Raw genomic sequence first — 12,269 nt, 5'->3', positions numbered from 1 at the left:
TAGTTAAAATACGCCAGTCACTACTCTTGATGAACTGTGGTATCGTGTAGAAGCTGCAAGGGCAGCTGTACCTGTACACGCCATCCAAGCTCAGTTTGACTCAATGCCCACGCGCATCAAGGCCGTTATTAAGGCCAGAGGTGGTTGTTCTGGGTACTGATTTCTCAGGATCTATGCTAGTGATATTTTTTTGCTTTAGAAACTACAGGGAATGGTAGTGAGGTTGCAAACGCTGTTGTAGAAACGGTGCCGACACATATATTGAAATATCCCCATAGAAAAATTTAATGAATTACTGTGCTGATACACCTCTTACATTTTTTTGATTTTCAAACAGCTGAGCAGAACTGAACGTACTCAGACCTGACGCTCTTTACCTATTCTCATCAACACTAAACTGACACACAGTATTTTTAGCGCAACGCAATCTGACTTCCAATAATCCTTACAAAAGAATGGCCCTGACTAACATTAAGCTATACCTTTGACAAATCACTTACCTCACAAAAATCGTCGTTACTCGAACTGGTGCAATACAGCGAGCGCCACTACTGCCAGCTAAATAAAAGATTCAAACTACTGAAGGCACTAACTACTGATAGGCATAGTTAGCAAATGAAAGATTTTGATAGAAAACAAACATATGTATATATATATCAGTTCATGACATCCAGTCTTACAAATTTACTGTCTCTGATGGACACACTTCCAGATCGTCCGCTCTCAAAACTCCGCCATCTCTCTCCCCACATCCACCACTGCTGGCGGCTCACCTCCAACTGCGCAACGCTACGCGCTGTTAACATCCAGCCGCCCAACACTACAATAGCAAACAACAATGCAAACCAGCGACAGACTGCACACAGCACAGTTTAACGAGGAAAAAATTAAGAATATTTATTATTATGTAACAATGAATGAATGAGTGGATGAAAAATTGGGGGGGGGGGGGGGGAGAAATGCCTTTAAATATTTATGTTATTTACTCTTTCAGTACGAACTTAGTTGTAGAACCCCTTCTTTACGTGTGGTAATAAAAATTCATTTGGACAGAATTAAGCACATTTAAAATTACGTGAACCTTAGCAACCCTCTCATGCTGATAAATTCAAACTAACTGATTAATAACATTTATTTGAAACTTATTTAAATTTTTTTACTAATTTCGGCCTTGGCACACATTTTCGAGATGCAGTGGGTTTTTTAATATTTACTGAATTGTTTCCCGGCGTTAGCTATGGAACACAAGACTGTGTCTGTTAGCATTAAATGGTTAAATATTGCCAAGCCGACCTGAACGTTTAATTATCATTGACAAAACACACTTCACTATACGTTTAAGTTATTTGCTTTAGAAATGAAAAGAACCAACAGATTAACAACTTCAACGTTAATTATCCGCCTATGAATGAACAAATGTAAAACCAGTAATAAATTCAGTCAGCCTCAGGATCGCTGTAAAAGAAAAATATTTCGTAATTCACTGCTAATTTTACCTGCTCCCGATTTACGGGTTGGGTTAATTTTATGGCGGAACAATTTTTTAAATGTGCCGCCGCTGCAAATTGTTCGGTCGCGGCACAGCCCAGCAACACCAACGATAATCGCTAAAAGTGCTGAAAATTCTTTAAAGAAATATTCTAGATGACATGGGCAAGCTAATTTACATTAGTAATACACAATTTTGATAAATTATAATGTATTTAGACCATAGCAATAATTTAAATTACCCACCTGTACAATTTCTCCTCTAATGGCGGCTAAAGATAGATACAGAAAAACGAAGTCTACTCATTCATATAATGCTACGTCACAGGTTCCTCTCTCTCTCAGCTCTAGAAGAAGACGACAAAGAATACACATTATGTATCGCTTTTTATACTACTGCTGATTTTGAATATCTCTTTGTAATCTTACAATATTATTTTCATCTGTGGCTATATTTTACATTTTTTCATGGCAGATATTAACATATTTCGTAATTACATTATGAGTATAGAAATATTACAATCGTAAATACATCGACAATATTATTACAGAAAATATTACAATAATAACCAATGTCCTTTACACAAAATTAAATAACATTTTTTGTTAAACAATTACAGTACATACGAACTGCTTCATATCGCCGTACATAGTATAATTAAATGTTATTTCATTTTATTAATAGTGTGTGTGCTGCCAGGGAACGTTACAACAGCCAATATTTTCATACAGAGCTCTACGCGGCGTTACCAATAAAAAAAACCTAAAAACCTACTCACACGTGTTGAAGCTGCTTGGGCAGCTGTAGCTGTACACGCCATCCAGGCTCTGTTTGACTCAATGCCCATACGTATCAAGGCCGTGATTACGGCCAGAGGTGGCTATTTTGGGTACTGATTTATGCACCCAAATCGCGTGAAAATGTAATCACATGTCAGTTCTTGTATAATATATTTTTCCACTGAATACCCATTTATCATCAACATTTCTTCTTGGTGTAGCAGTTTTGATAGCCAGTATAATTAAAAATTTGTCACATTTTCACATATACTATGGGCTAAGACTGCTAAATCCAAGAGAAGGAATACAAGTCTATAGCTCCAAGTGGGAGGTGCACAACTGACCTGGACTTCCCGTTGGAGGTGGGGCCTAGGTGGAAGCAGAGAAATCCACAATTGTGAAAAACCTTACTGTACTTAGTTAGTTACTTAGATCATCTGAACGATTTTATTATGGAAACAATGAGAAACGAGTTAGTTTAGAGGATATTAATAGATCATTAGAGTTAAAATCAATGAACTTATTGAATTTAGTCTAAATCACGTAAATACACATTTTTTCTGTAGCTACCAATTTTTAAGGAAAAATACATCAATGGGATAATGGAATGGTCCAGAAAAAATGATTTTTAACTATTTTTAAAACTTGCTTCGCTACCTGTCACATTTTATGTTAGTGGGCAAATGATCAACAATTTTTGTTGCTACATATTGAACTCCTTTCTGAGTCACTGACAGCTTTAGCAATCGGTAACAGAGGTCATTCTGTGCTCTAGCGTTGTTGGAATGTACACCACTGTTCTTCTCAAATTGTGATGGATATTTCATTGGCGAATATTTGTACTGTGACGGCGCAGTTAAAATGCCTAGCTCTTTGAAGAGGTACCTACATTACGTCAGTGGGTAAGCACCACACATGATTCTTGCTGCTCGCTTCTGTGCAATCAGTAATTTCTAAGTGAAGAGTTAACACACGAAATTATTCCATTCATTATGGAGTGGAAATATGCAAAATGTCAGGAGGTTGATTTCAAGATCAGCAGTTGTAAGAAGAACAAAGTAGCTGAAAACAAAGTAGCTGAACACAATTCTCTGAGAATCTCAGAAATATGCTTTTTCCAGTTCCAGTATTCATCAATATATACACCCAAAAGTTTGGAGCATTCTCTCCAATTTATTGACTCTGGATTCATGTATTACGTCAGTTGTTGGTATGAATATTTGCAGTACAGAACTGAATGTAGTGCGTTTTTCAAAATTTAGGGAGAGACCATTTTCAGAGAACAAGTTAATAATTTTTTTGCAAAATATCGTTTACCGCCTGTTCCTTTCTTTCTCTCTAAAGGAATTATAACACTAGTACTGTATGCAGAAAACTACTAACTTTGCTTTGCTGACTGAAGTGGAAGGTCATTCACAGTTATAAGGAATAGGAGTGGATACGAAACTGAACCCTGTGGACTGTCTTTGTGATCTTTCTCCAGTCACTAAAATTTTCTATTTTTCTGGCTTAGTCTGAATTATTCAGCACAGCTTTTTGCATTCTGTTTGTTCAAGAAAGAAAAGCACAATTAAGCACAGGAAAACGGGTGAATTCTGGTTAAACTCTTAAATTCAAGGTACATGGATAAAGAAAGACAATTAGCGAACGAAGCAGAGCTACCACAGATAATTCGCAACGTGCGGCAGGGAAACTTAGGTGTGACAACAGTAGCTCTGAATGACAATCATACACGCTAGAAACTAAAGTAACCAGATTGAAATGCACTGTGAAACTACAGGTTGACGAATAATGTTTCTTTATGAGGCGCAGGACTTGCAGCTTCTCTTTCTGCCAGGGAACACAGAAATAACGCACTAGCATGGTGTACTGAAGAACATTGGATGTAAAACCGTTTGCTCCTCAGAGAGGAGGAGCCGGCCGCGGTGGCAGAGCGGTTCTGGCGCTGCATTCCGGAACCGCGGGACTGGTACGGTCGCAGGTTCGAATCCTGCCTTGGGCATGGGTGTGTGTGATGTCCTTAGGTTAGTTAGGTTTAAGTAGTTCTAAATTCTAGAGGACTGATGACCTAAGATGTTGAGTCCCATAGTGCTCAGAGCCATTTGAACAATTTTTACAGACGAGGAAACAATTCCAAATAATGTCACACAACAAGGTGCAAAAACACAATTCTTGGACTTAATTACAGCCGAAGAAGTCATCCATCTAATTACAAATGGAAAGATTAACAAGACGGCCGGACCGAGTGCGATATGCACGAAAAACACCAAGAATACAGTCCAAGAACAGGCAGAAACTTTAGCGTTCCTATTCGACGAATGCCTCAATAAAACCCCAATCCCTTGACAATGGAGGACGACATTTATAACTGTGCTCTACAAAGACAAAGTCAAGAATGACGACCTAAACTCCTCTGGAGAGTGCTACGTTTAATCTTTTCTATAGACTATCATCAGGGGACACGGAACAAAGACTACTTGCTAATATCGGAATAAAACAATACGGCTTCACTCCAGGCAGGTCAATACTGCACGTTGTTCAAGAAGCAATTCAAGAAATACTAGCGCAATCCACTACCCCTCTGTAGACGATCTGTATAGGCTACCATAAAGCGTTACAGTGTCAACAGTAAGTTCCTCATCATAAAGCTGCAGGATATACTACGTAAATAAAGCCATGAACTAAAAATAATCTGTCGATTCTAGGCACAACTATGTAATGATATACGATTACTTATCGATGTTGAAGTACATCACTCAAACAAGAGGAGTCCTACAAGGAGGTACAGTGAGTCTGCCACTTTTTCACTTAATTATAGCAGACATCGACAGACTGTAGGAACAAGAAATGTAAAAAAAGCTTATGTATGCAGGCAAAATATTCATCCTCTCTAGGAGCATGTAGGATCTACAAACAGCCATGGGTACCATCAGAAAAAGGGGTTTAGAAAAACTGAAGCAAATAAACAGCTCAAAGGCTGGAGCAAAAAAATTTTGGTGAGGAGGAAGAACATCAGAGACAAACCTCCTCACGTGTGGCGGATTAACATCAGAATTACTAGGGAGCTACGCTACATCCATCTTCTCTCTGCGTGTACAAGAGCGAGCGGCAGCCTCAACAAAAAAGGTTGACAACATCCCCAAGCTGCAAAATTTGTCCCTGTAAACTGCGATAGCGGTGTCGTAGCTCGAACGTGTGCCAGCTGCCACATGCGGTACTACTAAGGACCTATGTAATGGTGAAAAACCTCAAGACAGTAGAGAATGTTGAAGCCAGATTCTTAAAAACAGCTGTGTCAATCTCAAAATTCACAGGAAATATCTACAACTATATGACAGCACACGAATCTTTCTTCATAGAAGTCCTTAGACAGCGCTTCGAACATCCAAAGACGCAAGCGTACGAAGCAATTATGGAGGAGGATTAGAACAAAGCCAGGGAGGTAAGGAAGGAAATAAGCGATGAGTTCAGATACGTTGAAACCGGACTTCTAACTCCATCATTTGTAAACACATTTCGCCATCCATGGTTTCCACTGGAAAATATGAAAGAAGGGATACTCTCACTACTCGAAGAAGGACTAAACCGTAAAACGTGAAACAAACGACATCCCAAATACCAGTTAGTGAACTCAGCCACTAACCAGGTTAACAAAAGACTGGTGAAAACAATTCAAATTTAGCCACATGTACATACGTCTGAATTCCTTATCTATGGATTGTTGACAGCACAACCGTCTCGAATAGACTATATCCTATCATGGGCAACATTAGGTGCTTGGTAAAAAACCTCTGGAAAGGTACTCGCATTTATTGAATTTGACTTGTTATGGAATCGTTGGATGATCTCATGGGTTGCATATAAATGGTTTTCGAAGTTCTTAACGAAATGCCAAAAATTCCAATTCCGACAGTTCCTTCTGTAAGCTGCATTTTTGCAACTCAGGGCCTACACATTGGCACCTGGAATGAAATGATGTGGAATGACCTGTAAGCGAATTTACTTGAGTTCCGATGATCAGCATCGACAGCGTGGAGCGTAAAGTTTAAAAAAAAATAATGTCTGCGCGCCCATGAGTATTAATATATCTATGATCCCTTCTTGGGAGTGATACTTTACCAGCATTACTTGCTTCATTCAGGTTGCTACTCGTTCTCACCTCTGGACGAAATGGTTTTTTTAATTGGGTCTGTTGTCATGGGACTGGTTATATATGTAGTATGGGACGTTTCTGAGGTAAAATGTAAGAATACTGTGTGTTAGTACTATTAACCTATTTACATGTCGTTTATAAACATGAAACGTTATACAACAGCTTGTAACAATTGCATTAATAAGTGTCAATGGATGTTACATAAGCTTACAGTTTGCTGAAACGTCAGCATCTCTGCACTGACATAAATTGGATACATTTGTGGCCTTAAATGTAAAGAAATTGTTGAGTGTGTCCAGATCTGCAGAAAGATGGAAGCGTGTGGGGAGCTAAAACAATTATGTTTAGGCGAACTCAGCAAATACTTAGCTGTGAACTGGAGATCTATCTCTATATCTAAAACAGCACAATTCATTACTGTTGAATATCCTTCCACACGAATTTTATGTAACTGGATTATAGTAGGAATTTATTAACTGATTTTTAAGTGAGATGTTATTACCATCACCACTATACTACTATGTGATCAGAAATTATCAAATCAAAATTTTTTAGGAAACTGATATCAGTGGGTCTCGATGCCATGACAAAGCAGAAACCCAAAGTCAATGGTTTGTCCAATGTTGCTTTCCAACAGATAGCAAAGAGAAAAGAAACACATACAGTTGCAACAGCATTGTGGTTGACGTAACTTGCTTTGTAGCTCTTACCGTCTAAGCCTGTACGGTTGTTGTCACATCAAAATGACCCTCATCAGGGACGTAGCCAGTAATCTAGAATTTGAAATTACTGAAACTGGCATGGTGATGTTTTATCATTGACTTCTGTCAGCGCTTTCCATTGTTCTAGAAATGTATTTTATGTTTCAGTTCACATGGTCCGGCAATAACAAAGATTTAAAATACGCAGATTGTAGTTGATTAAATGTACGACACACCAAAACAGTCACAACTTACATGCCACAAGCGTATTCTAAAACGTTGTTCTTACTTATTTGGTGGATCTTCCTCTGACCGGTAGGAGGCTACCGTTGCTAATACAAGTCACAAAAGTATTCTAGCAAAGCGGTTTTTAATTCCCTGGTGACTCGTTCTTTGTCTGTTAGGAGGCTATCGCTGCGAATGTAGTTCATCTGCATCTGCGTTATACTCCGCAAGCCACCTAATGTTGCGGGCCGGGGAGAACTTTCCGTTCCACTATCTGATCCCTGCAGCCCTGTGCCACTGTCCTGAAATTTCAATAGTCACTCTCTATGCGATTCACAAAGACTCTGATGTAGCGTCCGCCGTGGAATTTGTTTAACATCTCGGTAACGGTCTCTCGCCAGCTAAACGATCCCGTGAAGAAGCGCCGCTCTTTGTAGGATCCTCTCTGTCTCCTCTATTAGTCCTACCTGATAGGAATTCTCGATGCATGAGAAATATTCAAGAATCGGGCGGACAAGCGGCGTAAAAGCCACGTCTTTCGTGGATGAGCTACATTTCCCTAAGACTCTTCCGATGAATCTGAGTCAGGTGTCTGCTTTTCCCACTATCTGTTTTATGTGGTCATTCCACTTAAGGTCGCTCTGGACAGTTAAGCCTAGATATTTTATGGCAGACGGTGTCTCCAGCTGTTGTCATCAATAGTGTATCTATACAGAAACGGCACCCCAGACCACAACTCCAGATGTAGGTCCGGTGTGTTTGGCATGCAAACCGGTTGGTTGCAGGCTCTCGGCTAGGCTCCTTCAACACAGGGCCATCAGTGACAACGAGGCAGAACCAGCTTTCAACAAAAAAAAAAAACACAACAGACCTCGAATTCAGTGGAATGAACGCAGCAGAGCGTCTGGATCGGAGCTGCGTATTTTTTTTCATTATGTATAAAAAGTTCATTATATGGACCATTACGCAATTAAGAACCTGTATACAGTGTCACTGTGGAAATTGACTCATTGCTGGTTGAAAATTTGTGACAGTTTGAATATTTGTGCCCCAGCAGGTCAACTGTAGTTTCTGTAGAAACTGCCTTTCACAACCTTATTAATGTGTACACACTAAACCCACAACGTATCATGGGAGATTCCGAGCGGTTTGTGAACGAGCTGGTGGGAAAGAAGTCTTCCGTCGTGCTCAGTGTTTATGAGTTGTTCAAAAATGGTTCCAATGGCTCTGAGCACTATGGGACAGGATAATTTAAGTTCAATAATACTGTATAGTTTGATAAATATTGAGTATCTCTTTGATTATGTATTAAATCAATTCTGTATGTGTGGCACATGTGTCGAGTTTTGACTACGATTAACTGCATTGTCATTTTGTGACCTTCGTTTCTTTAGATGTTAACGTTGGCTAGCTGAATAGTAAAGAGGCTCTCTGAGTGAGGTTGCAAGACTACATTGGTCTTGAAGTATGATTTGAAAAGCTACACGCGGCAATGAGTTTAAACCCTGACAGCAGTCACTTTAATTGGTAAGCCTTAAACTCGCCTACCTGACCCATGCATCTGATAATTGATTTTGCTCTTTGACAGTGGTTGTTGTTGCTAGCCTGCATTAGAGGTTATCACCTTCGTCAGAATCTAAATGAACTTGATGTTGCAATAATTTAATCAAATTATTATAGTTTCAGTATTATAATTTAATCAAATTATTATAGTTTCAGTAGAACTTAGAAGTACTTAAACCTAACTAACCTAAGGACAGGACTCTCATCCACGCCCGAGGCATGATTCGAACCTGCGACCGTAGCGGTCGCGCGGATGCAGACTGAAGCGCCTAGAACAGCTCGGTCACACAGGCCGGCCTAGAGTAAGTCTTGCAGTGGATGTTTGGGGCTAGGAAGCCACTTGCAGCTCTTAAGGAAAGGAACATCTCGAAGCTCTTACTGGGGACACCGATATGCAGACAATGCTTTCGGCCGAGGAGACGAAAAAAAGTGCCTAACTGGATCTACCCGCTAGGCGCCTCTAGTCACGGCAGCGCAGGGACGTCACAGAAATTTAGGTCGCCCGGTCATGGCTTTTCGACAGCGTCATAAATTCGATTTGTTTAAAGGGATGGTGGCCATAAAAAATCGCGAGTTTCGGTGTCCACTGCGGACCGGACGCTATCGCGGGAACGGTCGAGTGGTGTCGTCCCCCTGTATTTTGGGAAGCCTCAGGCCTTCGATAGGACTTTACAATAGAACACACCATTTACGGCGGCTCTGAGATGGTTTATGTTGAGTTACAAAACCACGTCTCCTAGTTTAGCCGTTCACTTTAGGGCTAAACGGAAACTCAAAACACGTTGCCTAAAGCGGCGGTGGAAAAAAATAGTCGGAGCGATAAAATCTTCTCCTCTCTGCGCGGTAATTTACGAGTCAAGGATTGGTTGCTTCTCCAGAAAAGAGAAATGGTCAACTTTAAATACTAGGATTGGGCGACGGGTTAGAGGTGTAGAGGAGAGCATGGAGCTCGTGCTGTGACTGGCACGAAACCTTTGTGGGGGTGGTTGTGTGAGTGCTTTTGTGGAGTTTACAGAAGTCTGATGGAAAGTGAGGAGGAGATTTGGTCTTCTGGTTCATATTCCAGTCCGGAGAGGATACTGGTCTGGACTCTTGTTATGGTGGGCTGCGCTTGGGACACTCGTCTTGAGCGTGACTTTGCACTCGCATTGCTGTTCACTGGGGAGCCTGTGGAGAGGACTTAGCTGCACCGACAGGTTAGCCTTCAGTCAAGTCGAACGCCTCGATTCGTGTCAGGTCCGCCGCCTCGACGTTTGGTCTCCTCTTGCGCACTGGCGTGTAAGTGAGTCTAATTGCTGCATGGTATGACCGGCGAACGGGAGCATCACACGGTGGAATCTGTGGAGATTTCAGGCCTCAGTTGGTGAGTAATTGCGATCCACCCAACAAACTGCCAGCCGCGACTTTGCTTATTTCGTGCCCGTGATAGTGAACTACAGGCGCCGCACACAGCTGCTGCACAGACGTTTGCACCTCGACTGTCGCCTGAGACAGAGCTACGTATCGAGAAAGGGATGTAGTGTAGTTGCCCTGGCTTGTTAGAGCAAGCAGAATCACAGTCTCACCACTTTTCAGCGGCATCAACGTAGCGGTAATTCTGTGTAGAACAAATCTATCAAAGTATCTTCTGAATTAGATAATTTCATGTTGTGTTAACCATGTTCTGCGTCAGAATAATTTAATCAAACAAACCTTAGTCTCTGCCAACCAGTCTCCACCTATTTGTGTGCCCAATAGTTGACTATTTGTCATCACACTTAACTTGTATTGTTTGTCCTACTTTATGATCAATAAACTTTTAATATAAGTTATTATAAAAAGATCACTCACGTGTTGATATATTGATCAACCATCAATTATTGACTGCAATAATCCACCAAATACTGACTATAATAATTTGATTAAATTATTTCAGTATTCAAGTTCATTTAGATACTGACAAAGGCGATAACCTCTAATGCAGGCTAGCAACAACAACCACTGTCAAAGGGCAAAGTCAATTTAGCAGATGAAACTTCCTAGCAGATTGAAACTGTGTGCCGCACCGAGACTAGAACTCGGGACCTTTGCCTTTCGTAGGCAGGTGCCGTACCAACTGAGCTACCCAAGCACGAGTCACTCCCCGTCCTCACAGCCTTACTTCTGCCAGTAACTAGTCTCCTACCTTCCAAACCTTACAGAAGCTCTCCTGCGAACCTTCAGGACTAGCACTCTTGAAAGAAGGATATAGCAGAGACATGGCTTAGCCACAGCCTGGGGGAAGTTTCTAGAATGAGATTTTCTCTCTGCAGCGGAGTGTGCGCTGATATGGAACTTTGGAAGATAGGAGATGAGGCGCTGGCAGGAGTAAGGCTGTGAGGAGGGGGCGTGAGTTGTGCTCGGGTAGCTCAGTTGGTAGAACACTTGCCTTCAAAAGGCAAAGGTCCTGAATTCCAGTCTCGGTCCGGCACAGAGTTTTAATCTGCCAGGAAGTTTCATATCAGCGCACACTCTGCTGCAGAGTGAAAATCTCATTTTGGAATTTAGCAGTTTGTAGGACAGGTTGACAAGTGGACGGTTTACTAGTTAAAGTGATTGCTGTCGGGGTGCAAACTCATAGTCGCCTGAATCTTTTCAAATCATACAGCAAGACCAATGTAGTTTTGCAACCTCACTCAGACAGCCTCTTTACTATTCAGATAGCCAACGCTAAAATCTAAAGAAACGAAGGTCATAAAATGAAAATGCAGTTAATCGTAGTCAAAACTCGACACATGTGCCACACATACAGAATTGATTTAATACATAATATTTATCAAGATATACAGTATTTTTGAACTTAAATTATTTTGAGATCAAAGAACCTTATTTTTCTTAAAACAACATGAATAAAACGATGAATTTTAAACTCAAATAATATACGGATCCTGCAGCAATTAACAGGTTTGACACTTTAGTAGAGGAAAGTAAGATCTGATTAGTCGTGAAATGGAAACAAAAGTGAAAATTCGGAGAAACTTTGCACAGATGTGTTCGGCAGTGTCTTTAGCGTGCATGTCGATCGGGTCACCTCGCTCTTTTCAGTTCGGGGCGCAAAGTGATCACGTAGAAATGCCTAACACAACACGCCCAACAAAGGATGGGGCGCCTCCACGCCCACACCAACGTGTGTTATACTGTTACCTCCGTATAACATGAAAGTTTTTGAATCAGGAGCCACAGAATGCGGGCTGTGATGTTATCCATGCGTCTGGGTAAGATTACTCATTAACATGGTCCATCAGGAGATAGAAAGTGGACGAAACCGATCGAAGTGTAGCGGTTGTAAGGGCAGAGGAAAAAAAGTGCCAAAGCATGCGCCAAGGGAAAAAAACCTCTGA

The sequence above is a fragment of the Schistocerca gregaria genome, chromosome 8 (genome assembly GCF_023897955.1).
Source record: "Schistocerca gregaria isolate iqSchGreg1 chromosome 8, iqSchGreg1.2, whole genome shotgun sequence".
In the NCBI taxonomy this organism is placed as follows: domain Eukaryota; kingdom Metazoa; phylum Arthropoda; class Insecta; order Orthoptera; family Acrididae; genus Schistocerca; species Schistocerca gregaria.
This window is presented reverse-complemented; position numbering follows the sequence as displayed.